This window comes from Perca fluviatilis, chromosome 20 (genome assembly GCF_010015445.1).
Source record: "Perca fluviatilis chromosome 20, GENO_Pfluv_1.0, whole genome shotgun sequence".
NCBI classification, from domain to species: domain Eukaryota; kingdom Metazoa; phylum Chordata; class Actinopteri; order Perciformes; family Percidae; genus Perca; species Perca fluviatilis.
Window position 1 is genome coordinate 4,744,202 of NC_053131.1, and position 25,910 is coordinate 4,770,111.

The 25,910-nt window shown below is 39.2% G+C and overlaps 1 protein-coding gene across 1 annotated transcript in view; it reads right to left on the reverse strand.

Annotated features, from left to right (window-relative positions):
* The window catches only part of nrxn3a (neurexin 3a), a 260,386-nt gene extending 241,371 nt beyond the window's left edge, over nucleotides 1-19,015 (reverse strand). The window contains 1 exon segment of the mRNA XM_039786713.1: nucleotides 18,764-19,015. The gene's annotated coding sequence lies outside the window, so the exon portion shown is untranslated.
* Nucleotides 19,016-25,910: the final 6,895 nt, after the last annotated feature.

Below are 25,910 nucleotides of genomic sequence, written 5' to 3' on the forward strand. Positions count from 1 at the left end.
ATGATAGCAGCACATAACGTAACATGCATGTGTACATCTCAAGACGTTACATAAGTGAAAATGCCCCGAGAGAAAAAAACCAAAAGCATCAGTACTGTTGCTGTGGTTACCCACATATTGTACCCAGTGGTACCTTAAGCTTTTAAAATGAATTGCATTGGTATAGATGAAACAGGGAGGCCTTTAACATAAGGCGGGTAGGCAACTGCCTGGCTTTAAGTGACTGTAGGCATTTAACTATTCAAGTTTAACAATAAATTGTTTCACTAGTATATACTGTTTACTGCCGGGCAGTTTAACTTATGATGCATCCTATTTGATCAGTTGATATATTTGTGTATCTAAAAGATTAATCTGCAAATGTTGTGTAGTAGAAATATAAAGTAAAAATATAAGGTAAAGTACCTCACAATAAAATAGAATAGATTAAGCTATCCAGCAGTATATAAAGTAGTTAAAATGAGCTCCACCTTGAAAATACTTGGAGTAAGTGTGGTATTATTAGTTTTTTACTTTTTCTACCACTGCCAATAATACCACAATCTCAGTTAGAGAAAGGGTAACAATACCTAGCTTTACCTAGGGACCCCCTCACTCAGCTCATTAGACCAAACTACTTGATAGTATATAAAATTAAATAAGACAGACTTTATTGATCCCACACTGGGGGAATTCACTCGTCACAGCAGCTCAGATGCAACACACCAAATAAGAAAACATGTTTATTAAATATAAATAGAATAGAAAAATACACACAAAAAGAAATAAAAAAATAAGAATAAAGAAATAATGGTAATATGTACACTATAAACACTTATTCTATACTATAATATGTACAGATATACAAATGTATATACAGATGAATATGAATTGGCATATTGTGGAGGTCATAGTAGGAGGTACAGAGTAATAAGTAAATAACTACACAGTGCAGAATATTTTTATGTGTTGTTATTGTACATCTCGATATCGACACCCTGGATGTTCACTGGTGTAGTTAAAGCTAGTAGTAATGGCAGAATGTTACATAACCATTGATGCAACAGTTTTAATAATCTAACATTGTATATACTGTATAATGTATTACTCATAGCTCTTTTTTTTGCAGAACTAGTAATTTGATTTGCTAAGAATACTACTGTACTTTTAGTTAAATAACACTTTAACAGTTTTTGTATTACGAAATTGTGGCTGCTTTAATATTGTCTTTACATTTTATTTCCTAACAGCCACTTCCATTTCCTCTGAAAACCATGCACCTCCAAATTATCAAATCATTTCATTTTTATATTTGAGACATGCATGGTGAGATGCATTTTTGGGATAATCGAATAGGTTTTAAATAGTAGCGGAATAGTCTGAAAAGACGGTTTAAGGACATTCAGGTCTGTAGCCACTGAGCTAAGAGACATTTAATGTGGCCAGCATTGGTTCACGAGTGTCTGGTTGGGAATTTCTTGTAATAATGTTTTGTAATGCTGTTGGGATTGCGGATGGTGTTCTCCATCGTAGGAATTTAGTATTGTTGCTTCGGGGTGTTCGTTTAATTTTTGTTTCTTTTTTTTTCCTTTGTGTCTACTTTTTACAAAGTGTAAAGATCATGCTACAACTGGTCTTTTATCTCTGTAACATGTGCATCACTTTTGGCCTCTGCCCAGGGACTACAGATGTTAATTGGCTTTTAGCTACAGTATATCTGTTATATCTGCATTGTCCCTGCTATATAATCAATAAACACAAATACAAAGGATAAAATTGGTGAGAAAATAAAGATTTATTAATTTATTGGACTAAAAGAAGAATAAAATCAGCCTAATAAATGTCTTTCAATGTCAGAATCAGAGTGGGGTTTATTACCAAGTAAGTGTTCAATTCACATTCAAGGAATTTGCCTTGGTTTTTGGTTGATGCAATAAAAATAAAATGAAGTACTGCAACAGTCAAGAACATAAATATAGAACAGTGTCTTTGTCAGTGGTGGGCTTTTTAATGAGGCTGACTGCAGAGGGGAATAAACAGTTTTTAATGGTGTAAGGTTTTGGTCCTAATGGACCTCAACCTCCTGCCAGAGGGGAGGGGTTCAAACAGTTTGTGTCTGGGATAAGAGGGATCGGTTACAATCTTTCCTGCCCGCCTCAGTGTCCTGGAGGCGTACACGTCCTGGAAAGATGGCAAATAGCAGCCAATCACCTTCTCAGCAGAGCGGATGATACGCTGCAGACTGCCCTTTGACTAAGCAGTGGCAGCAGCGTACCAGATGGTGATGGAGTAGGTGAGGATGGACTCAATGATGACAGTATAGAAAGTAAACTCCCCACAGGTTCCTAAAACCCCAAATTCCCCAATTACCAATTACCCTCAGAGACCTAGTCTAATCTGTGCATCCTGGCTAGGTGCGTTTCACGAAGGCCAAGCCAGGCTGAGGAGGTGCGACTAGATCGAGCCAGGCTGAAGTAATTTGGATAGATTTCGTATAGATTCACGGCTTTCTTTAACAGACCGCAATGTCGAACACAGATTTCGGATTTACTGATGCTAAAATGGAGAATATGCATTGTGTATTCTTTACACAGATGAGCAGCAGCTTTATATGGAATTATGACAAAGTGAAACACTATTTGTAAAAAAGAAAGACAGCCGCTGTAATGAAACAGCGAGAGAAAGCGAGGCAGACGATCACGGACCGACTGAATGCGTAAGTAGCCTAAAAATATACATTTCCTAACCACTGCTCTTAATTGAAACCGCCATACAATTCAAGGAGTTAGGCTAATTATTTGCACAAATGAGCAGTTGTACTCTTTGCCTTGAAAGTGAGCAGAAGATTAATGTTACACAGGAAATTTACCATTAAGATCAATTACAACCACTAATCTACAATGCTAGAATGTGATGCGTACATATCCCTCTCTCTCACTCTGTCTCTCCCTCTCTCTCGCATGGGCTAAAATATAAAATACCTAAGTAACATATTTACTTCTACTGCTCGCTTTTCAGGCAAAGTGTACAACAGTTCGTTTGTGGAAATATTTAGCCTCACTCCTTGAATGGTTTCATTTAAAGTGCTCATATTATGCTTTTTGGCTTTTTCCCTTTCCTTTATTGTGTTACCTATCTATCTACCTACCTATCTATCTTTTTGTGCATGTTATAGGTTTACAAAGTGATTACGGCCCAATTAAGGCCCACAGGCAAAACAAACAATTAACAAAACCAAAATTAAACAAAAAAAAGAAAAAAATACTTCAAATTGACGTGAGAGTCAAAAGAATTATTAAATGATACAAAGATACAGCTGTATACAAGTTGACTTTTTTTTAAACTAGTCACCAGAGCCGTCCAAAGACTTATATAGACCTGTAGCGCGCCCCTGGAATTGGAACATACCAACAAAAAAATAAAATACAGGGGTGGCTCAGGAGAGTAGACAATAAAAGCTCAAAACAAACAATTAATAGATCTATTAGGCTAGAAATATACCAAAGATTATTTACATGATTCACAAAAACATTTCACAAAGCCACAAGATACCTTGACGGCCAATAAAATAATTGCTCATAATTCCGGTAACTTCCTGTTACCCTGGATGTTCTAGCGTCATTTAAACTCGCTGATCGTGGCAAACTTTCCTTTATAAACAAAAGAGAGCAGACGCCAGTAAACCACACAGATTACATGTTAACCTCTGTTACCTTATAAACTAAATAAACAGCAATGTAGTTAACAAAGACATAAGTGTTGCATGATTATTATAAATGGTGATGTTTGTGACATAAACGGTATGGTTTTAAACAATAGAGAATGATGTAGTGTTGGATGTAGCTATAACTTATAAATCACCGCAGTATTAGATGTTAAATATGTGCACAAGAATGCTACGGGATTATTGTGGGGAATTTGATGAATGGCTAGTTTAACAGAGGATTTGAAACCAGTATGACAAGTAACAGAGCATATTGACACGCTAACCTCTTGAAATTGCTCATTGTCGTACATGATTTCATCTCTTCACTGCAGCTGTCCCATAAATTAAAGAGGCGCTATGCAGTTTTGGCCATTTCTTCGCTTTTTGCTCACAGGTTTCTCTATAGAGCTCCCCCTACAGCTTCGGAATAGATATTTGGCAGCTCCTATGTTTACTTGTGTCTGACTCCTCGCTCGGGCAGTCTGCCGTTTCCTCTTTTTTTGTTCCTCCGACAATGCTTTCCTAGCTTTCTGCTTCTTTTTTGCCGGCTCAGCCATGACTATAGTGGGAAAAACTCCATCACTACCTTGTTAGCCGGGTTACTGAATGGGTGTACGTGTGCAGTGCCGTGAAGCAATTAGTTACGTCATGAGACCTGATATCACGCAATACTTCCTGATGCTGCTCTCCGGCCAAAAGTTGCAAGGGTGGTGTTTCCGCTCACATGTACTAGGGGGAAGCGAGATGACCACCATCCAACTCGAAAAAAGTCATAACCATTCAAATGACTCAGTTCAGTTCGGTATTTAAGGAATGGAAGAAAATAGAGGAGTGTCCTGTTTTTATTCTTTGTTGAGGGGAGGATCACCCAAAGTTTTCACAAAGATCTACTGATTGCTGTGGATTCATGTGGTCATTGGATTACGGCAAAATACGGATCTTTTTTCTTAACGTTTTATGGTGTGATTGCAGTTCGTTTCTGCGTTTGGAGAGGAATCTCAACAGGGTCGAACACTGATTGTTCACGGTTACATGAGAATGAGAATGTAAGTGTCAGGGCATTCCGCCACGGTCTGTCTATTGCGTTCCAAGACAGCCATGCCGCAATTAAATTGTTTAAAATGTAATTTAAAATCTGCTTTAAAAATAAACATATGTTTTGGATAATGTTCAGCTTTGGGCAGCTTCACCTATATGCTAAAATATACATTGACTGAGGAAGCCTAGTGACGAGTCCATAGCAACCAGTTTGTGTGTTGAATTTGTTACCCAGTGTGCTTTGTTGAATGGTCTCAATGTTTCATTTTATGTGAATACTAGTTTACTAGAGGAGTGTGATGCATAAGATGAGAATGCAGAGGTTATGTATGCGATGGCTGTAAAAAAAACAAAGGGCATCTCTACATCTTTGCCAAGCACAAACCAGTACAGAAGGTATCAATAAATTGTTGGGGAGGGTCATGTCTCTTTTCCAAATCATTTTGAAGGGTCATAGAAAATGTATCACTGGCAAAGGGAGGGTCAAGTCTATTTTGACTAAAGATCCCAAAACTCCTTCGGTGGCCCCTTAAATAAATAACGAACAGTCCCTAAGGTAAATTAAGCTAAAAAAAAACAAAAAAAACTGCATAGTTCCCCTTTAACTCCGTTGGTTGTGATACAGTGATATTTAGCATTTGTTCTTACAAGTTTTTTAAATACATAAGTTCCTCTTAATTGATGTTTGCTCTCTCTCATTTGAAACAACCCTTTGATACGTCAGAAAGCTTTGATTACTTTGATCATGATTTGTGCAGTTTTAAAGTCATTAAGTTCTTAAAATGTTAGTGCTTTTAGTTTGATGAAGAGAAGATTAGTTGGTGCTCATAAGTGGTTTTTATTTACAATTCTTATAGTTCTCTTTTGAAGAATGAATATAGGTTCAGTGTTTGTTTTGTAAGTGTTTCCCCACACTTCCAAACAGTAAGTAATGTACGGCAGTATGAAGGAACAGTACAAGGTGTATAATGAACATTGATTTAATAGGTATTTGGTGTATTGCAAATGATTTGGATATTTTGGCCTTAATATAATTTATATATGGCTTCCAACATACATACATATATATATATATATATAATATTTCATCGATTATTACTCCCAAAAATGTTAGTTATTTCACTTTTTATCATATTCATTTGTCATAATTCTTTTAGTGCGAATTTTGATTTTGGTTTTGCAATTCAACATATTGATTTCAGTTATGCAAGTAAGCTGATTAACTCCATATTTTTGAAATATTCATTATTAAAGGGGTGATAGAATGCAAAACCGATTTTACCCGGTCATAGTTGAATAACGACAGTTCGGTGGGTAAATAGGACATACATAGAAGCTCAAAATCCCATTGACACCCCTTTACTATGAAAATCTCATATTTTTAAACTGCCGCTCAACAAAGCTGGAAGTTGACGTCAACCTCCCAAAAACCGGAACCTTTGTCAGCCCTTGGGTGTATTAAGAGAACGGTCACGCCCCAACATTTACATAGGCTACACAACTGACCTGAGATCAGGTAGTCTTCTGAATCTAGCTAGGTCACGCACATCTCTGCTATTCCATTACAAAATTCACTTCTGAAACTTTTTTATGCGAGAAATCAACTATGTAAAGCTCAAATATGGGCCGGTTTACGAAAATGGATGGCTAATTGCAAATTTTGTCCGACTGTGTGTCGGAGTTCAGCGCCGGTGCTGCCTGTATTATGCCTTGCCGCCCGGCCTGCCTTCCTTCACAGACCCCGGCCTGCTGTGAGGTACTTGGAGCACTGGCAGCCCACAGCACTCCATACCCACGCAAAGTCACCGTCTCTTGGGCTTATGACAACCAAATGCCCCTGCCCTGACAGAACTCCAGGGCCTGCAACTCCCCTCTTCCTGCTAATTAAAAAGTCAGTTGAATTTTGTTTTTTCAATTCACAATGTGACAATAAACATCCAAACAAAACACTTTTTTAAGGAAATAAACCTTTCAAAACTGCCTATTCAGTTTGTATTGGAATGTGAAGGATTAAATGAATTGTCGACCTATCAGAATCAGAGTCCGGATCAGGCCAAATTTTTCTGTCCGAACCCGGCCCGAGCCCGACATGCATTAAGAAATTTGTGTCCGAGCCTGACCCGAGCCCGACACAGTTAAAATCTCATTTGTTTTTCCTCATACTAATGACACATGTAGGCTACGTTTGTGGAAAGCTTTTATTAAGCAACTGTAGCATTCGGAAATGTCAACAGATGAGCGCACACGGGGCAACAAGCGCACGTTAATCAGCTGTTAACATGTTCAATGCGTTAACCTTTCCAGATCGCTTCGTTTCCGACTGTGATCAGAAAACCAGGAGAGACTCGTTACCTCCAGGGCCGACGTTATAACATGAATAACCACTAACTCTGCTCCGGTTGCATGATCTACAACACGCATGCTTCCTCTTTCTCTAGGCTATCTCTCTTCTGCCCACTTACCTCACACACTCACACACACTCACTCACACACACACACACACACACTGAGCTCTCTTAAAAGGAGCCGCAGCACCATTTTACAACAAATGCCTTATCGCGCTGATGTGACCGAGCCCGACCCGACCATCATTTCTAAATATCTGTCCGAACCCGGCCCGGCCCGTCGGGTACCGTCGGGATCCGTCGGCCTCGGGTCGGGTATCCATGCCTTAATCAGAATGTTGCTGCCTCTGCTGTTGCTAGGAAGAAGATGTGCTTTCAGCTCTGTGATTGATGGTCCAGCTGTAAATTTATAGAGGGCCAAGCAATAGTTTTCAATGAGAGAGTAATTTCAAATGAATCATGAGTCAAATTGACCAATCATAGCTTCACTCTAATGGTCTGGCTTTGTTATCGTTAACTTTATGACAAGTTTTGCTCACTGTGGGTACAAGCCAGACATATATACACAAGCTAGCACTGCCAATAAACTAGGCTAGCTAACGTTAGCCAGCCTGCTGGTTCATGATGAAAGCTGGGAATAATGTTATTGCTGCTGAGGAAGACCAAAGCTATGAGGAGGACATCGTTGCAAATGTATTATTCACGCATTTGTTTTTTTTGGGTGTTTTTAATGATCAATTTATTTTTTGAACAAACAACATACAGAGCAAACAAATACAATGGAACAGGAACTAAAAACACTCGCCCACCCACCACCATCTGCGGTTATTCACGCCGTTTTTAAGATTAACGTTAACTTTTAATGAAAAGGTGGAGTCGGCAAAGAAAAACCTGCATCTGAGCTTCATTTGAAAATCCGAAGCTTTAAAGAGGCATTTCGACTTCAGCAATTAACGTTAAACATTTTGTTTTCAAGTAAATCAATCATCATTAGTAGGTTAAGAATCTAAAACGTATTTTATTCTGGCCGCCGCTGCCACTGTTTTGTATACACTACCGGTCAAAAGTTTTAGAACACCCCAATTTTTCTTGTTTTTTATTGAAATTCTAGCAGTTCAAGTCCAATGAATAGCTTGAAATGGTACAAAGGTAAGTGGTGAACTGCCTGAGGTTAAAAAAAAAAAAGTAAGGTTACCCAAAACTGAAAAATAATGTACATTTCAGTATTTTACAAAAAGGCCTTTTTCAGGGAACAAGAAATGGATTAACAACGTAAAGCTGTTCTGCAGCAATGGAGGTTGATCAAGCTTTGAAAGTTGGTGCTACCAATTCCCACAGGTGTTCCAAATCGTCTGGATTACTTACAACCCCCTCTGTTTGTAAGTTTCTGAGTCAATAGCTTGCGTGATAGGCGGCTCACAGGACAACAGCTTCAAGCACAGCTTAATAGTGGTCGTAATAAGCAAATCTCAGTTTCAACTGTAAAGAGAAGACTTCGAGCTGCAAGTTTGATAGGTCGAGTTGCAGCAAGAAAGCCATTGCTAAGACGTCAGAATAAGAAAAAGAGGCTTGGCTGGGCCAAGAAACATCGTCAATGGACTACTGAAGACTGGAAGGTGTTATGGACTGATGAATCAAAATTTGAAATCTTCGGTTCATCACGCAGGATTTTTGTACGCAATCGAGTAGGCGAAAGGATGGTTCCTCAGTGTGTGACATCAACTGTCAAACATGGAGGAGGAAGCATGATGGTCTGGGGCTGTTTTGCTGGATCCAGAGTCGGTGATTTGTACAGAGTGAAAGGCACCCTGAACCAAAACTGCTACCACAGCATTTTGCAGCGCCATGCAGTACCCTCTAGTATGTGCTTAGTTGGTCAGGGGTCTCTCTCTCTCTCTCTCTCTCTCTCTCTCTTTCTTTCACTCTCTGAGTTTGTCAGTACGAGTAAGTCCTTTACATTGGACAATTTGTGGACTGTGACAACAATGTTTTTTCTTATCTTTGAAAGAGTGCTCTTGACCACTCGTAAAATGTTATCTTAACTATCCCAGGAATCAATGGGTACTGACAAAAATAAAAACAAATGTGTTTGCATATCGGTTCCTACGTCAGAATATTAAGTTTACGAAACACAAATGATATCAGTACAAAGCAGTCCTCAAAAGCACTCCCCAGGTGAGTCGACCATAATATTTTTCATGACCAGGTCTCTTCTCTAAAATTTCGAGGGGCAAGGAAAGGCTGAGCTAATCAATGCACTGCGCACACCTCTACAGTGAAATAAACAGGGAGTGTACAGATTTTTTAGACCTTTTCCACGGAAAATATCTGCCTGCTGCAGCCCGCAAACAAATGCTATGGGAGCGGTGAGACTGGACAAAAACAGTAAAGTTGCGGCCATACAGATAAATCTCTTGAGGTTCATCACTATTGGCAACCCCTTTCACATCGTCACATTATTTTCCTATTGTCAGTATATTGTCACAATAAAAATTATTTTAGCAACTTTCAGCTCACCAGGGTTCAGTTTGTTATGTTTATTTTATTTTCCTCAACTTATGCGGGACCGCGGTTGTTAGGTTAGGTGAAGCCGGGTAACAGAAATAAATCCAGGGCATGTTGAGGTTGCTTCGTAGTACTGCTGGTCGTCTAGGCATCAGTTAATGGGGAACGTTCATCCCAGAAATTGCTATCACTTAACCCACCACACTCCATTTAAATAAACAGTAATGTTAGGCCTATTATCGTAAAACACACTTCATTTAACATCTACAAAACAAAATCAAACTATCAAACTTGGCTCGTCTTTCCACTGTTCCAACAATCACCACTCTGGTTTGGTTGAAATAAAAAGATAATTTACCGATTTACATGTGAATATATGCTGGATCTATACACGCTGAAAGTATTGTTTATAAAAATGTCTGGTGGGTTTAGCAATTTCTTTTCATTTTGTATACATTTGTTTCCGTTTCTGTATTTATTGTTTATTTTATATTTCTGTTTGTTTATGTATGTATGCACCATTCACCAAGGCAAATTCCAGGTAGGTGTAATTTACCGTGGCAATAAACCATTTCCTGATTCTGATTCAATAGCGCTCTCTACGCGGTTCTTGTTAGACAAGAAGGATCTTACGCTTTAACAAAAAGGTGTATCTCTATATGGATCCTTTCCATAATCTCAGATTTAGAATAATAATCTAAGCCTGTCAGTGGCAAAAATAGAACTTTTAGCGGACGCTAACTGACGCTGAACATTTGTCCAATAGGGTTACATATCAGACATATCGTATTCACTCAATACTGGACCAAAACTTCAAAGATTTTTGTTCACCAGTCACACGAGCGCATGGGAAAATAGGATCCAGTTTGATGGACCAGTCATTCTCATTTTACTGAGCAAGCTGCTCCTCCATGTTTTGCTTTAGCGATCTCTCCTTCGCTGCAACCAACAACCACTAAGCTTTATGCAAATAATTGTGCAATGACATCACCAATATGCAAATAAGAGTATGGCGTTATCTGCACCTAAGTGCTCTAGAATCCCAGGGAAAATCCAGCAACACTGTTGATTTCTTCCAAGAAGCCAATTTAAAAAACTATTTTGGCTCATTAAATATCTGCTGCAGCCTGGTAAGGGCAGGCTAGCCAGCCGCTGTCCACTCGGCTGCTAATTGATGGGCAGAGATGGAGTCAGTGTATGCGGCAGAACGCTCTTAAAAAAACAACAACATTGAAACTTTAGAATTCTAATTTGGACGTTGTTTTCATGGCAAAAGTCGAAGCTTTGAAGCCTTTAGGTCATCCCTATTTGAGAGCTGAACAGCCATAAAGCGAGAACAAAGAAACTCGTGCTCAGATTGATCTTAATCTCAATCATCGGGATTAGCACGGAACAATTTTTGAACATTGCCATTACTGAGGTTTTAGTCAACCCTTTGCATTGATTGCAAAAGGGATTGCATTGGTGATCTGACACCATTCTGCCTTACAGCAGCCAATTAATATTGCTTAATAATACTAGAGGATAGGAGTGCAGTACACTCAGTTCAGAGGGATAAAATAATCAAGAAAAGGTTCTAGTTATGGAGGAAACACAATGAGCTGTCAATTTCTAGAGAGGAGGGCTGCTCAACAAAGACTTAGAGTGCTGGCTTGCACTATATAAAGGACAAATATACTGACTACCATCAGCAATGTTACTGGGTGTAATTAAGTCAGTGTGTGGACGTGTTTGGAAAAAAACTGAACAGGAGAGAATGACCTACCAGAGGATGACTTTGCTGGACTAATACAACCCAACCAGGACCAAAGCTGAGTCACTGGATCAGTATGAAATATTGAAATTGGAGGTGTGGCCACCGTGAGCAGTTACATGAGGAGCACAGGCCCTTACTGTGGTTTGAACCACACCTACTCACAGCTCAGCTTTATGGCCAGTGTTAAGTAAGGAGCAACTGCTGGTCAGTGCAGTCCCGAACCGTTTCAGTACTGGACGTTCAGTATGCACAACCCAGTCTCACGGCAGTTCGTGAAACGGTAACGTTATTTAATCTATTGATTCGTGTTTACGGGGACGTTTTTTTCATGGTGGCCAGCACGAAAATGTAAACTAATGTATTTCCATGGGAAGGATATGTCGTGATCACAGCACGACTACGGTAGCGAGTAGTATAAAATGCCGAAAATCCGCGTAAGGAGGTTGGTTGAGGGTGGTGGTGGAAACAATTCAGGACTTTCACCCCGGAGGCCGGGGATTGCGTCCCGCGTGTGGCATTTGCTTTCCGTGTTAATCTCTGTATAGACCATTTCATGCTAGCCACCACGGAAAAATACAACCAAGATTAACATGTTGTTGTATACTAATCAATAGATTAAAAATAACATGACAATTTCACGAACTGCCATGAGACAGTGTTGGTATGCAACACTGGTTCAGTACGCCTTGTGACTCGAACATCGTCATAACAGTCTACGACGTCAACTACTCGCACATGCGGAACAGAAATTCTTGAACGTGAGTTTACACGGCAAGTTTTGGCAGTGCACCAGTTGCTGTCTATCAGCTGTAGCATGCTAGTCGACTTAGCCCAATGGACAAAGATTTGTTTCAAACTGCATGCCGACATTGTTCATCTGAAGTCGGGTATGTATGTGGAAACACTTAAGAATTTATTTTACGACGCCATCCCCCGAATGTGTCAAAGATTAATTTCTGTCCCAGAAAAACTGTATTTTGTAGTAACGTACAAGTGCCACGAAATGGTAATGGTAATATTTGAAGTACCGTATAGGAACTGCAAGTCACAGAATTTTCCAACACATGTTCAAATATCACACAATAAAAGCCTCGTTAGAAAATGAAGGGATTTTGTCCAATGAAAGGGCTTTTAATTTGAAAATGATACCGAAAGTGTTGAGCTTGTATTAACAGTAACAAATGTTTAAACATGGCATATGGGAGCAGATCAGAAAAGGAGGATGCTTCATACTAAAATACTTATGTTTAGTATCAGAGTGAATCAGAAATGCGGGCCTATGTCTTACATAAGCCTGCTGCAAGTCAACCTCTCTATTTAAATAGCTAATCAGAAAAGCTGGATGGAAACAAGATATAAATATAACTTTCACAATATCGCTAAAAATGTTTTACACTTGCTTGGCTTTTTTTTTCTCCCCCTTTTGTCAATAAAGAGTTAATGGCACAAATAGGGGAGGAAATGTGATGGCAACGTGTATATAAAATAAATAATGATGTAGCATATAAAAACTGCAATATCAGCCATTTAGCACAATTACTACATTTTGAAACATCAAATCCAAATTTAGTTTAAACATACTGAAAGGACTGTCTGTACATGATCTGCACCAAAAATACTTTACCCAGAGATGTTAAACGCACTGCTGCTCCTGTAGGGGAGACTCTCTGCTATAAATCCTGAGACCTAAAACCAATCCTTCTACATGTTTAATCCATTATTATAAATTGTCAATAACAATCATAAATGGAAGAATTGGCCTCTATTTCTACACAGATACACATCTTACAGTGTTAAACCTATAATTTACCTATAATTATTTCCAAGCTGTCCAGATTCACATTGTAAGAGACCTATTTCCTCCACCAAAACACATTTTAAAAGAGATTTATTTTCTGAACTGTTATCAAACCACAGCAGACCCTGGTCTCCAGTGCCTCAGGGTTAGATATATGCATACTGAGCTGCTTATCAACCATCTGTTAATAAGAGATATCGGCTAATCAATGCTGTCCACATTACAAAGGTTCCTCTTTAACCACAGCTTGTATGTATAATAATAAATAATAATAATAAAATTTAATATTGACCATGTTTACACTACCCTAATCTATCAAATTATTTAAAATCAGACTGTTTTTTTATTTACAAACATAACATTTTTATACTGCCACTGACTGAAAATATTAGTTAACTGTGACACTTAAATTTGCCATTATTCAAAAGAGGTTGACATTTGCTCTCTCTCCAATTTGATATATTTTTCATTTAACAACTGTGCTTAATTGTAAAGCTAGAAGTTCTAAAAAGCTTTCTGCAGCTTCAGTCCAAAATAATATAAGCAATGGCCTCTAAGAATGCACTTGAGCCCAGCTTTATTAAAGCTAAAGCTCCCTAAAAAGAATTTTTGAAATGTATTTCTTTTTTTGTTAATTTTTGACTTACATGTGTGTTTCTCTGCAGCAACTTTGCATTAAGTACAGGCCTATTTATTATTATTATTATTATTATTATTATTATTATCATCATCATCATCAGGACTTTCACCCCGGAGGCCGGGGATCACGTCCCGCGTGTGGCATTTGCTTTCCTGTTGATTGATGTCAGCTAACCAGATAGGTATTACTAACTTGGCATACACATAATTTATTGTCCTACTCTGCATTCAAACTTTTTTTTTTTATTGTGAATAATAAACTCATGTTTACAGATGCAGAATTGTTCTGAATTCAGAATTGTTCATTATCAGAGTGTGTGTGTGTGTGTGTGTGTGTGTGTGTGTGTGTGTGTGTGTGTGTGTGTGTGTGTGTGTGTGTGCGTGTGTGTGTGTGTCTTTTGTTGCAGTACAGGGATCGTCAAGGGTTAAAAGGCTAAACGGCATGGATCATTGTTCTCGGTGAAAGGCTCCTTTGACGAACCCCACAGGGACGAGTCCACGTACACACACTGACAAAAGGCAGCAGCACTCTCAGTCCTATTAACAACCACACAGACTGGGGCGGAGGGCGTGTGTGTGTGTGTGTGTGTGTGTGTGTGTGTGTGTGTGTGTGTGTGTGTGTGTGTGTGTGTGTGTGTGTGTGTGTGTGTGTGTGTGTGTGTGTGTGTGTGTGTGTGTAAAAGCAAATAAAAGCAGCCCACCGGTAGGCCGATTGCCTTTAAATGGATGCCACTTGCCAGTAATTTTACAGCAGGTGCCATGATCACACACTCGTCACACAAAAAACACACATGAAGTAACGCTGTCCAGATGCAGTGACAAAATGTCCTCCACAGCTTGCAGATGATAGCTCAAAAAGGAAAGGCTGCAAATGTTCCTGATATGCTCGAAACGATCACAGCGAGGCCCTCCAAATATGCACACAAACACTGATGCTGCCATTTACATCCCACAACAGATCAAAAGAGCTACCTTCTTTCTTTCTTTTTTTGCCCATCTTGGTTGCTGCAGTGGTACACTCTGAAATCATTTGACCAGGACATGCAACATGACAGTGCAGAGGAGGAGGAGAAACGGCAGAAAAAACGATGAGTGGAAACAGAGGGAGAGAGGGAGCCATGTTCCGCCTTATCCACTCCCACTCACAGATCGCATGAAACACCCCGACAACACTCTTCCTCTTCTCTCTTTATCTCTCTCACACACACACACACACACACACACACACACACACACACACACACACACACACACACCTCAAGTCAGCCAAAACCTGTCTAGGAACATCAGTTACCCACCATCTCCCATCTGTTTTGGCTTATTTCATCTAAAAAGGACCTAGGGGTGGGTGATGCTAATAACATTCTCTATCATGGTATAAACTGTATGAAATGTTGTATCACTTTATTAATACATTCATTGTATATATTGTGATATAGTAAAGTCTCTGGAAAAGCTATTGAGACTTGGGTTAATGGATAAATAAACGACCAAATAAACAATGCAACAGCATCTACAATGGCCTCATGCACCCAGAGATTTTTTTAAAGAGCCACATACTTTATATACTCACACATTTATAATCGTGTCATGGTATGTATTATCATATCGTCCTACCCTAAAATAACTCTATAACGTGGTTAGTCATGACAACACACCTCAGCAACTCCTATGCATTACATTTAGAAGGCAAGATGGCATTCATCAGCAGAGGGACAGTAATTAAGAGACTTTTAAATTAAGAAATCCTTAACTAAAATCTTAGAGGGGAAGTATCATTTGTTAGCAGAATGATTATTTGTAAATCAGTGCTGCTCATTTTAAAGAGACAAATAAAAATGACTAACAAAAAACAGGTGAATGTTAAATGAGAAGATGAGTGAAAGGGAGGGATGGAGGGTGTGTGTGTGTGTGTGTGTGTGTGTGTGTGTGTGTGTGTGTGTGTGTGTGTGTGTGTGTGTGTGTGTGTGTACGTGTGCGTTATTTTGGCAGCGGGTGTAGCGTGGGCACCGTGTTGTTATCCAGCGACTCTGCAGGCAGGACACGCCTTCTCTGGGCTCGGTGGTTCTGCTGCAGCACCCTTCACGGCATTACATCACCCAGTTAGAAAGCACCCTACAAACGCCTGCATACGCACGCGCACACACACACACACACACACACACACACACACCAATATCTGCATACACACCTTGCCAGAATAAACGTCACACACATTGCCAGCATACACACAACATAACGATACACACCACACTGACTGTATGCACAAATGACTGCAGACACACAAACATTACACATGCATGCCAACAACCAAAGGATAAAACACACACACACACTTTCTCAATGTGGTGTTGACTTTTATTTGCTTTATTCCTTATTTGTTTTTCATATTTTAATCATCTTGACTTTTTCACAATACTCTAACTGCTCTATCAGTAGAAATTAAAACGGTATAAGATGCCTGTGCATTTTCAGGCCTAAATAAATCTGAAATAATTGCAATAAAAAGGGTAATTATTTCCTTCCATTTCATTTACATTTGAACTCCATAGCCTATATCTAAAAGAATGTCTATAAAGATGGCACAGGATATATTTTCGATATGATATATAGAGAATATTTCTGGCCCAGCAATGTTACATACTATTGCACCTTAAAAAAAAAAAAAAAAAAAAAGGTGTCGCAACGCAAAAAAGTCGACCAAATCAAAGAAAAGCGCATTCTCTAAAACCCTGCGTAATATTCTCCCCGCCCAGAGGGATTAGTGTTACCTTGAGAGCCCTTGGCTTTTTGCGCCTGACTTGTCAACGCAGTTAATCGGCTGCCAACCAGAAAAAAAAAAAAAAAAAGCAGGACAGCCATATTACCCAAAACAGCCCCCATCCTACCACGGCCCGAATAACCCCCACCCAGACTTAAAAATAGGGGGAAAGAAAACGAGAAGGAAAATTATATCGGGAGGGTTTTTTATATTTTGTAGAAAATACGCACCTTCCATGTAGACGATAATACAGTGATAGCATATTTACATTAGACGTTTTTTGCATTTAAAAATAGCAGCTAATCATTTAATAAAAAAATAATTCTCAGCAATGCAGCAAAAAAAAGGTTGTTTTTTTTCCAAAAGGAAGGTAAAAAAACAACAACCTTACAATCGTTTTGGACCACTGGAAGCATATGCCAAGCAGTTTTCGGTGCTTTGATGTTGGAAATGATTGTCTTAGAAGCAGGTGATGAAGCACCTTTGGGCCCTTTGCAGGGAAAAGAGACGCATTCTCGGGCGGGTCACGCCCATTATGAAGCCCGTTTTTGGAAAAAGCCTGATTAGGAATTCCCTCTGTATAAATGCACAAGAATGATCTAATCCTATTAACTATTAAAATCCGACACATCGAAATGTGTGCTGCAGCGATGAATAAAAACCAGAATTGTCATCATCTTGCCCTTTGTGAATGCGCGCCAATTTAGACAGTTACATCATGTTAAAACTGGAGCTGCTGATCATGTTGTATACAAGTGTGAGTTATTACATATATCTCACGAGGGTGAGGCCTGCTTACTGCTTATTTCATGGCGGATTTCTATGGCGCACTGCATAAGGCCTCATATTTTCCTGCAATGAAAATGGGGAGGAAAAATCTGCTGTATAAATGGGACATCCTGCTTTCGTTGCAGTGTAAATGACAGCCACAACAAGGCAGCGATCATTTAAATTAAAATGCCTGTCTGTAAATGGATTTGAGCCTTATCTGCAAAGCAGGCCCAGACTGGCTTTTCAAAAATGTGGATTGATGAAGGGGTGTCAGCTCTCCGTGCACCATAAATGCAGTTTATAGGGAGCAGAGCGGTCGCCATTTGGTACTCAAACTATCCAAATCATCAGAATCATCCCTTCACTCAAATTTGATTCATCCGATCATTCTAACGTCACCTTTAAAAAAATAAAAAATAAAATACTAACGGATTGGTTGCCTTTATTTCGTTATTTCGAGCGAATTTTAATATGAATAGAGATGATTTTATTTTTATTTGTTTAGACCTCAACGTTGTAGTTTAATGGAGTTTCAGAAATGCAGAAAACAGTGACATCCGTTTGATTTATCTGATAAATGGGTGGAAAAACAGCAGCTGGATTTGGGAAACCAGACACACGGAGAGGAAGAAGGAGAATGGAGGAATGTGATGATGGCTATTACATGGCGAGGAAGTGTGCAGCCTGCTGCTGCATGCTGTCCATCTCCGTTAACACAGAAGGTCATTTATCGAACTGCCATGTCATACGGCTCGAATTACATCAAAAATATGCATCTATATTTAAAGAGTGTGTTTGCAGGGTGTAGTGGGGATGGGGGCGCATGCGTTTGACATTTTAACATGAAGCTCCAGACGAGAACAATGCGTGGACACTGGACACCTGCATGGCGTTCGTGCCATTTATTATTAATCACCCTTAAAACTAAAAACAAGGTGAAGGAAATGTTCAGTCTGCTTTTAAGTCTTTTTTTTTATTTTTTTTTTTTAGGGTTGATGCTTTTCATATTTGATACACATGCGTGGTTCAAACGCTGCATGGTCGTATTTGCAGGATACTAAAAAGAAATAGACCATTCATATAGTAAACATCGCCTCAGGGGAGCGGAGAGGACGTGTGTAATTCTATACCCGTCTGCCACGGTGCCTCTGTTCCACAGGGAGAATTTAAAAGGCCAACATGGCAGAAATTCCCATTTTGAATCCCTCAAACGCCGCTGTTCCTTCAAGGAGACTCACACCTGCTCTGGCTCGCCATATCCACCGTTCCGGTGCGCACACACTAGAAAAAGTCCTGGAAAAGTGGCAAGTTCCGCGATACCTGTGCGTCAGGAGTGGAAACTCCAGCCTTTTTATTCCTCATATTTCCCCCCGGCACCTGCTCCTGTTTCACTACGTTAAATGCATAAGGTTGTTTCTACAAGCAACGTGAACAGGTTGGAATAAAAAAAGACGACGCTACTGACCTTAGTTAAACACAACGCCAAGAGTATCCATCTGCTAATATCCAGCTGTAAACTCCACACAGCCGTAGCTTTTAAAATCCAGGATGGTGCTAAAAAGCAGTCAAGTGTTTACGCTGCTGGCGGGGAACACAAGGCGGTACCGGCCGGGCTGGCTTTAGCGTTCCTCACAGGTGCGTCCACCACGGTGCATCATACTCACAAAAGCCGCGGTTAGCTCGGTGCGACTTGCAGCGGCTGCAGGGAAGAGGCGCACGCACGCGCCACTCGGGTCCGCCCTCTACTCAGCACACTCTATTTAAAGGCGTACGGCTCGTAAGCGGGGCCGACACACACACACACACACACACACACACACACACACACACACACACACACACACACACACACACACACACACACAGAGGTGCTGTATACGCTTCAGTGCACTTTTTTGTACTTTTTGCACTAGGCTATAACTTCCTTGTGAATTTCCCTGCTGTGGGATTAATAAAGGATTTTGAATATTTGAATCTAGGCTTTTAATGGTAACACTTTACAATAAAGGTACATTACTTAGCATTAGTTAATGCATTAATAAGCATTAACTAACCAATATTAAGGGTTGAATAAAATGTCTAATAAACATTTATTAACAATGCTCATGTTACTAAGGTATTAATTGATGCATTATTTACCATTAGTTGATGCCTTAAGTAACCGTTATTAAGGGTTGAATAAATTGTCTAATAAACATTTATTAACAATGCTCATGTTAACTAAGGTATTAATTGATGCATTATTTGCCATTAGTTGATGCCTTAACTAACTGTTAATCACAGTTAACTAAGGTGTCTATTTTACCATTAGTAAATGCAGTAATAATCCCTGATTTACTATTAAAAACAGTTAATTAAGGTGTCTATTATATCATTAGTAAATGCAATAATAAGCCTTGACTAACTGTTAATAACGGTTAAATATTGTGTCTATTTAACCATTAGTTAATGCAGTAACAAGCCTGGACTGTTTATAACAGTTAACTAAGGTGTGTATTTTACTGTTAGCTAATGCAGTAACAAGCCTCGACTAACTTTTAATCACAGTTAACTAAGGTGCCTATTTTACCATTAGTAAATGCAGTAATAATCCCTGACTTACTATTAAAAACAGTTAATTAAGGTGTCTATTATATCATTAGTAAATGCAATAATAAGCCTTGACTAACTGTTAATAATGGTTAAATATTGTGTTTTTTTTTAAACCACTTTTTTTTAAAAACTAAGGTGTCTATTTTACCATTAGTCAATGCAGTAACAAGCCTTGACAAACTGTTATTAACAGTTAACTAAGGTGTATATTTTAACATTAGTAAATGCAATAATAAGCCTTGACTAACTGCTAATAATGGTTAAATATTGTGTCTATTTAACCATTAGTTAATGCAGTAACAAGCCTGGACTGTTTATAACAGTTAACTAAGGTGTGTATTTTACTGTTAGCTAATGCAGTAACAAGCCTCGACTAACTTTTAATCACAGTTAACTAAGGTGTCTATTTTACCATTAGTCAATGCAGTAACAAGCCTTGACAAACTGTTATTAACAGTTAACTAAGGTGTATATTTTAACATTAGGTAATGTCCTAAAAAGCCTAAACTGGAAATAAAAACTAACTAAAGTGTCTAATGGCGTTTTTCCATTACATGGTACCTGCTCGACTCGCCTCGACTCTACTCACCTCGACTCGACTCGGCGCACTGTGCGTCCCTTTTCCATTGCAGATTTTAGTACCGCCTCAGCGTGGCTGGTCGTCATAGCGACTGCCGTGGGCGTGGCTTGGTAGCGTTGCATTTCCCTCCCGACTCATTTCCTGGTTCTCCTTCTCCGTAAACAACATGAAATCAACAAGATAGTTAACTTTTAGTGCTCCAGATTTCCCACCGTGGTCAGAAAGAACAGGGCAGACACTTTGTTTCTCTCACATATATATGACTCTAGCCCTCATGCCCTCTTCGGTCATTTTTGTACATTTTTCTCAAGTTTTTTTTTTCATTTCGTGATCATTTTTGCTGTGTTACTTCTTATGGCATGACATTTTGTAGGAATCCTTCTTTTCAGTCAAATTTTTTAAATCCAGTGTTTTTTACTCTTACATGTCTTTTATACTTAAATGATTCATTTTGTACCCTCTGGACACCTTCGAGGCAAAAATGTCCACGCACCAAAAACTGTTAGTAAATAATCATATATCAATATTTTTTCTGCTTTTTTTCATGAATCACTTAAACAACTTCTTACCTAATCAAAACCACCAAACATTCAATCATTTTCAGGATTTTAACCCTTTAAATGCCAGTTTATGTATTTGAAGTATGTCATTTTTTATAAAAAAACACAAAAATATTTTTTTCCCAATAATGAATAATATGTAGATGGGGCTTTGGTGGTGATTAGAGGCTTGGATATGTCAAAGATAAGCAACAAAACTTATTTGATTGCATTAGTATTTTTTATGTAATTCCAGATACTCCCTCTGGACACCTTCGAGGCAAAAATGGCCCCCGCGCCTTCCATTATCACCACATGTTTTGATCTCACTGCCTTTACAGTATAAAACCATGCATTCTGTAATATCAGCATTTCATTTGGAAGAAAACTAGTCATATTTGACATTTTACAGTATTTCACCAGATTCAACCATTTTGCCCTTGTAGGCCGATGCATGAAAATATAGTTATATTATGGAGCTGTGTGTGTGTGTGTGTGTGTGTGTGTGCGGTGCGGGTGTGTGTTGTGTGTGTGTGTATATTGTGTGTGTATGTGTGTCTGTGTGTGTGTGTGTGTGTGTGTATATGTATATTTGTGTGTGTCTGTGGGTGTGTGGGTGGGTGGGTGTGTGTGTGTGGGTTGGGTGTGTGTGTGTGTGTGTGTGTGCGTGTATGTATGCGAGTGTGTGTGTATGTATGCGTGTGTGTGTGTGTGTGTGTGTGTGTGTGTGCATGCATGTATGTATGCATGTCTGTGTGTGAAAGAGTTGAAAAGTTTGTGTAAATCTGTAAACAAACAATGATAATTTTAGTGGTGAAAAAAGCGCACCTTACTTTAGCCAGTTATATTATGGAGCCGTGTGTGTGTGTGTGTGTGTGTGTGTGTGTGTGTGTGCATGCATGCATGTCTGTGTGTGAGAGAGAGTTTGTGTAAATCTGGGTGAAAAAAGGGCTTCTTTTGAAGGATGCATTTCATGTGTCTTTGAAGACGTGCTTGACTAAAAACATTGTTTCCTGCATTTGTTGTAAACAAAAACCACTATTAGTGTGTTTATGCACCTGGCTCTAGAGAAGGAGAAAGACCTGGAGCAAAGAGAAGGAGCCTTTATCTTCCAGCCAACTGCAGGACTCATCTGAAGGTGACACAAGTTTCTGGAGTCTGACAAAATGGTCACTGGTGTCCTCCAACTCTGTGAGTGCCTCTAACCCTTCCTCTGAAAGTGGAGAGGACACTGAAGATCCTGTCCATCCTAACATTGAATGGACAGTGAAGAATTGGCAAGTCTGGTCTCCATCTAATACTGAGACGCTGCGCAACATTCAAGCACCGACCGGCATGATGTCAGAGCCCACGAGATATGCCATATCAAGAATCCATGATGTGGCATCCTCTTTCGACCTTTTCTTCACTCTTGACTTGATCCAGCTGATTCAGGAAATGACAAACCTACACGGGAGGTGTTCAATCTCAGAATCAGGCTTCAAAATTAACATTTTCGTCTACCAGCCAAATGGCTTATGAATGTTCAAATATTACCAGCCATTCAATAGATTACCATTGGGTTTTTTGGCTGGTGAGTGAAGCAAATCTACCAGCCACTTGCATATTTCACCAGCATTTGGCTGGTAAACGGTGCTAATTTAGAACCCTGCTCAGAATGGAGTGATGTGGATGCTCAAGAGAGTTGAACATACATGGGACTTCACACTTGGCTGGTGTGTACCGGTCCAAAGGGGAATCCACCCGGAGCCTGTGGGATGTCCATAGTGGGAGACCAGTCTTCAGGGCCACCATGTCCCACAAACCATTTGAAATGATAAGCGCCAGTTTACAGCACATGCAGGAGACAATGTTTTTATTCAAGCACGTCTCCAAAGACACATGAAATGCATCCTTCAAAAGATGCCTTTTTTCAGCCCTAAAGTGATCATTGCTTGCTTACAGGTTTACGCAAACTCTCACACACACACATACACATATACACACACACACACACACACACACACACAAACACACATACACACACACAAACACAAACACACACACACACACACACACACACAGCTCCATAATATAACTATAATTTCATGCATCGGCCTACAAGGGCAAAATGGTTGAATCTGGTGAAATACTTTAAAAATGTCAAATATGACTAGTTTTCTTCCAAATGAAATGCTGATATTACAGAATGCATGGTTTTATACTGTAAAGGCAGTGAGATCAAAACATGTGGTTATAATGGAAGTCAATGGGGCCATTTTTGCCTCGAAGGTGTCCAAAGGGAGTATCTGGAATTACATAAAAAATACTAATGCAATCAAATCAGTTTTGTTGCTTATCTTTGACATATCCAAGCCTCTAATCCCCACCAAAGCCCCATTCCCCTATGATTTATTTTATGGAAAATAATTAATGTTTTGTTGGGTTTTTCATAAATAATTGTTACTTCAAAGATTTAAAACTGGCATTTAAAGGGTTAAAATCCAGAAAATTATTAAATTTTTGGTAGTTTTGAGCAATTTACAAGTTGTTTAAGTGATTTATGAAAAAAAAGCAGAAATAATATTGATATATGATGATTTAATATCAGTTTTTTGGACATGTACATTTTTGCCTCGAAGGTGTCCAAAGGGAGTATCTGGAACTATGTAAAAAATACTAATGCAATCAAATTAATTTTGTTGCTTATCTTTGACATATCCAAGCCTCTAATCACCACCAAAGCCCCATCTAGATATTATTCATTATATGGAAAAAAAAATCATTTTTTGTGTTTTTTGTAATAAAAAATGAAATACTTCAAATACATAAACTGGCATTTAAAGGGTTAAAATCCTGAAAATGATTGAATGTTTGGTAGTTTTGATTAGGTTAGAAGTTGTTTAAGTGATTTATGAAAAAAAAGCAGAAAAAAATATTGATATATGATGATTTAATAACAGTTTTTGTGTGCGTGGGCATTTTTGCCTCGAAGGTGTCGAGAGTAAGTTTTTTTAAGGAGGGCATGAGGGCTAGAGTCACTACTCGCTGCGGAGCTAATCGCCGTCACTCTCTCACTTCTCCCTCGCTCACCAGCTACACACACACACACACACACACACACACACACACACACACACACACACACGGCGACTCGACACACACCAGCGCACAAGTATAAACATCAGGCCACTTGTATGCTACGGAGAAAGCTCTGCGTGGAGCCTCCGGCAGCAAAAAAATACCGCTGGCTAAACTATTTAAAAATGCCGTCTCTCGCTAGCAATGGAGTGATCAGTGACGATTCTTTCCGACCAGTCAGCAGCCTGCAGGGTTTCACGTCACATTTTCGGTTCGCCTCAGCTCGCTTGGAACCTCGACTGAGGAGGTACTAAAAAAAGTACCTGTTAGCAGGTACCAGGTACTTTTTTTCGTAATGGAAAACCAAAAAAGGCGAGTAGAGTCGAGGCGAGGCGAGTAGGTACCATACAATGGAAAAGCGCCATAAGTAAACCCTTAGTTGATGTTGATGAAGGTATTTCCTAATATTACTAGGTGATTTGATTGCATGTGTGTCTTAAGGTTCACGGCCAAGTCATGTCATTATGAGAAAACTTTTTTCATTGTTTATTTACGGGTTATGATTGTCCACATACCTTTGTTGACTATATTTGTCCATCCTCCAACATATGACTTACTTTTGGTAGAGGGTGAGATCAGGGAAAATACTCCATAGTCTCCATGCAGAGGTTTGCTTCCTTTGTCTTCATGTAGACATTAACTTAAAGCCCAACCTATATAAATTATTGAGCATGCTATATAAGCATTACTTAACCTTAAATGGTGCTTTAACTTATTGTAAGTAAGAACATATGCACCTTAACTAACACTTAATTAATGTGTAACAATACTGAATAAGCCTTACTAAACCATCAATTAACAGTTATTAATGCTCTTTGGTAGACTTATTGTAAAGTAGAGAACATATGCACCTTAACAAACATTTAATTAATGTGTAACAATACTGAATGAGCCTTACTAAACCATCACTAAACAGTTATTAATGCTCTTTGGTAGACTTGCGATGACGGGCCCTCACTTCTTGCCCCGGGGGGTACTGGCAAATGCAACATCACATGTAGACCACACATTCTAAGTTTCATGTAAATCAGAATAACTTTTGCTAAGATAGAACCGTTCATGTCTCGACACCCACCTATAGGAAGTTGTTCCTCCATAACTTGCGCATTGTGTTAGCTATCAAAATTCTTTTGATAACTTTTAAAGCGAATTTGCGAATTTGCTAATTAATTACAGGAATTAAAACCGCGCCATCTAAAGGCTAATTGACGCCATATTTGGCAGACAGCCTCATTGGCATATGAGGAACAACAGTTTTAAGTTTTGTGTCCATCGGAATAGCCATTGGCAAGATACAGCCATTCCTGTTTCCACACCCACCTAGAGGAAGTAGGTTCTCCATAACTTGCGCATTGTTTTAGCTATCACAATTCTTTTGATAACTCTTTGTCACGAGGGTCCTCCGAGTCTGTATGCAAGTTTTTGTGCCGATCGGACTCGCGCCTCAGGAGTAGTTAGACAGAGTAGGTTTCCCATATATCAATATTTTGCGGATTAATTAAACAAAATGAAAACAGCGCCATCTAATGGCCGATTGCCGCCAAGTTTGGCAGAGATGCAAATTCTGCCATGAGAAACGACCTTTGTCAGTTTCGAAGTTCGGGCAATCGGAATAATTGTTGCCAAGATAATGCAACTTCCTGTTTAGACAGGAAGTTGCTATAACATGCGCATTTTTTCAACTATCAAAATTCTCTGGATAACGTTTCGTCATGACGGTCAACAGATACTACCTGCAAAGATTCAAGAAGATTGAAAACACGGCCTAGGACAAGTTCGAA